The sequence below is a fragment of the Dipodomys ordii genome, unplaced genomic scaffold (assembly GCF_000151885.1).
Source record: "Dipodomys ordii isolate 6190 unplaced genomic scaffold, Dord_2.0 Scaffold41, whole genome shotgun sequence".
Classification (NCBI taxonomy): domain Eukaryota; kingdom Metazoa; phylum Chordata; class Mammalia; order Rodentia; family Heteromyidae; genus Dipodomys; species Dipodomys ordii.
The window spans coordinates 7,355,635-7,359,836 of record NW_012267257.1 but is presented as its reverse complement, the minus strand read 5'-3'; positions in this window follow the sequence as shown (position 1 = coordinate 7,359,836).

The window sequence follows — 4,202 nt, the reverse complement described above, 5'->3', positions numbered from 1 at the left end:
TCACCCCTCAGCTGTAGTCCAAAGTTCAATGCCTTCTCTTGCAGTGACCTTGGAAGCAGAGCAAGCCCCTGAACTGATTATGATATTTATCAAATTAAAAAAAAACAAGTAGCAAATCTTGCTATGCAGAAGAGGGGGGAAAAAGATTTTGACAACTGTTCATCTAATCTCTATACTTTTCAGTCACCCCATTATCTAGGATTTAATGGTACAGTCGAGGGCGGGAGGAAGGGCTAAGGGCAGAACAGGCTCCAAGTTCTGTTCTTTCCCAAAGCTATAACAGGGAAAAACATGTGCTGAGCCAGCAAGTTATGCTGCAGCTTCATGAGAGAAAAAAAATTCTTTTGTTTTCCTTTGTAGTGCCTAGCAAGCCTAAACTCACCGGCAACTTCGTTGGGTAAGTCACCTGCAGTTTCAAATGATATTTATCTCCTGCTGTTACAGACCTTCCAGCAATTTGCCCACTTGTTAGCACACTTGGGGTGACAAGGGGTGGAGGGAGAATGCGGGGGGCCTTCCTGCATACACTTTCTGCCCTAATTGAAAATCACAGAAGGTCTTGACCAGCCGATTTCAGGGGTTTTCTCTGCAGCCTTGAGACTAAGCCCCAGTCTTGAATGTTCGTTCCCAGGCATTAATTAAGAGGTTTATAAATGGTTGCCGAGTGCACTGAAGCAAACTGGCCCCCAGCCCTAAACCGGAATTCCTTAGACTCTATAAACCCTGAACTCTGCCTCTCACTGGGACATAACGTTCTTCTCACCGTTAGTCATTTCAAGGATGAGCACTGGTATGTGTAAGTACTTTGAGCTAAACACTCTCTTCTGAGCACTCCCCTGCTGCTGTTTTGGGGGCCACTCTGTCTGTGGGATCAACAGAACCAAACACAGTGGCAGATGATGTCATCCCCAGAAAGTGATGGTTTACAAACAAGCCTTTCTTTTTCCTGTCAATGCATTTTGTGCACACAAATCCCCCATTGATCGTTATGTGCTAGATACGGTTTGCAAGATGCAGGAAATACAAAGAGACTCAGATTTCATCTTCCCCATAAAGAACCTTCACACAAATGAAAAGCCATTTGAAAACTAAGTTCTGCTTAATTCTATCAAAGAGCAGGTGCGTTTTTGAGATTTCAGATCCCTTTAACATTCTGATTAAAATAATTTTGTACCACAAAAAAAGCACAGATACATGCTTGTTTTTTAAAAGAATCTTATAAAAAATATTTATTTGTATGAAGCAGATCATCTCTCCCATGATCCATTTTCATTAGGTCTATTAGACACCTAATAGTAATACTGGCCCTTCTGCTGTAGGGAATCAGGAAATCTACTGTCTCCTTTTGTCCAAGCCAGTGAATTTATAATGTTTATAAAAGTTTATAATGCTTGAAAGGAACTTATTCTTAGCTTCTATGTTAGGCAATATGGGACCATCCAGCATTTTAGCAGAATTTTCAAGCAAGCATTGGTTAACTAAAGCTTGGTTTAGTTAACCAAGCTTGGTTAGCTAAAATTATATTATATCATATGTTCACTGGGTATGTCTGCAAAGTACAATATTAAATTTTGTGCTGGTAGAGCTTTAAAAAGGAAATTAAAAACTGCATCCTTTGTCCTAAAGGACCTCAAAATCAAATATAGTAAGAAAAAGCAGGATAGGAATAAAAGACCAAAATGCAATGGTGTCTAGGATGGCTCTGAGCTGTTGGGTTTTAGGAAATGAGTTCTAAAAGGAAAAGGGAGGAAAAAAAAAAAAAAAAAAAAGGAAAAGGGAGGGGCTGGGGATGTGGCTCAGGGGTAGAGCGCTTGCCTTGCATGCCTGAGGCCCTGGGTTCGATTCCTCAGCACCACATAAGCAAAAAGAAAAAAGCCGGAAGTGGTGCTGTGGCTCAAGTGGTAGAGCGCTAGCCTTGAGCTGAAGAGTTGAGGGACAGCGCCCAAGCCCAGAGTTCAGGCCCCACGATCAGACCCCCCCCCAAAAAAAAAGAAAGAAAAGAAAAAGAAAAAGGGAGCTCTGAACTGAGCTGGGGGGCATGTGGGTGTGGTGAGGTTAGCGTCTACTCAAGCAAGTCCTGCCGGCATGCTTAGCTTGGCTTTTACCCTCCATCTATGGGGCACTCAGCAAATCTGAATGATTATAAATCTCCCCAGAAAGGTTGCTTCTCCAGCTACAACTCACAAACCAGCAACAGTACCAGGAGTATCTTAATGATCTCACCTGTTAGAGTGTTCAACCTGGAGTCAGGACATAGAGACATTAGGCTGTGTCATTCTTCTGTGCCCTTACTATTTGCTCCCAAAGTGTCTATGCATATATTTAATAAGCATTTTAATATATTTATATATATATAATATTTATATATTTAATATATTTAATAAGCATTCTCACTTTATAAGTAGTATGTGGTTTCTGTGGAGAATAGGTCTCAGAGCATGTGTAAGTGCATGAGAAAAGAGCTATTTATAAGGGCTATAAACCATGATTTTATAAATCAAGTTTATTTACTGAGACATGATAACACAGTATTGATCCATTAATTAGCATTTCTGAGATACGAGTATCTCAGAATTTTTTTTCATTTCTTATTAAACATTTTTGCCTCCTCCTTTGTTTCCCCTTCCCATCCCTTTCCATATCCCCCCCCCCCCCCCCCCCCCCCCGCTTCCCCCACCTCCCCCCAGCCAAAGTTGTAAAGTTCTTTTTTCGACATAACGACTTGTACATCTCATTGTTGCAATGGGTCCACCTGTATCCCTATTTAAACGATTTGTTTGTCCCCTTCCCCTCCACAAATTATACCATCATCAAATGCAGAGAAAGCAGGGGTTATACCATGGGGGAGGGACATACAAAGCAACAAAGAAATCATCTTATAAATATGTTAGAAACAATCGCATGCAAGAAAAAACATTTGAATACTTATCTTTTGAAAGTGAGTATTATCATGATACAAAACACCCATGTAAAATATCAATGTCTTTGGTTTAAATGGTGTCTTATATACAATGACAGGTGAGAACTAGTCCGACAATTTGGGGAAATACACCTATTTGACCTAACTAATCTTTCTTTCCCCTGGCATGTACAGAAAGGCCCTCTACATGTCATCCTGGGAACGGCATCAACTATATTATTTGTGCACTCTTCTGACCAGTTAGTAAACCATTAAATTCACAAAGGATGTTTAGGAAAACACCAGATGTTTTTCAAAGTAAAAAGATAAGTAAGAACAATGTCCAGAGGAAGGCAAGGGAGGCAGCTTGTGTTAGGGAAGACCCAGCTCCTCTGTGATGTAGATGGAACTCAAATACACTTTGAAGGGAGCAATCTTCAAGCTCACAGGTTTACAGATCTGACAACTGTTGGATCTATCAAACAAAAATGTAATTAAGGGGTGAATACACACAGTGCCAAATTTCATGTGGGACAGAGCACTAACAGAGAAAAACATCATAGGAATTGGTGCTTGGAAAAAGATGCTAATAAGAAAAAAAAAATTCTTGCCCAAACCAAAGGTAGTGTGTGCAGCAACTCTGTGAGACTCTAGCATGAGTCTCTTGAAATCCCAAAGCATCCACACATTATATCAGAGGTGTTAAGAGTCAGAAGAGTGATCCAAGCCTACCCAAATGCCTGGACAGGCATTGTGCAGGGTGAGGCGGGGGGAGGGGCGGGAGGAGAGGGAAGGGGGGCTCTTATCAAGCAACAGGGCAGGGTAAGGAACTAAGGCAGATCCCAAAATATACCAGAACTGCTCTCAAGGCTATGGGTGGTCCGAACTACAAGAGATTCACTGAGCACTTTGATATAAATCATTGATTCTTAATAACAATTTGGTCAAATAATGGATGATAAATGGATGAGTTTTCCCTTGACACTTAAGAAGTCAGCAATACGAATTCCAGAATTCCGAACTTCCATGCAACCCCAGGAGTGCAGCAAACCTCATAAAGCAAATGATGCAGTAGTCTTCATCCTAATATTGCATTTATCTTGGTCATTTGCTCTAGTTAACATAGAGTTAACATATGGCCACTAAAGCTTAAGTAAATATTTTATTTCCTCACTCTTTAGATACATAGTGATATAAGTCTCTTTGATTAATTGACCTCAAAATTAATAATGCTGTAGATCAGCTGCCAATAAACATTCATCCTGATTTCCTCAAAATTGAGGGCTTTCTAGGGTGCCTGCCA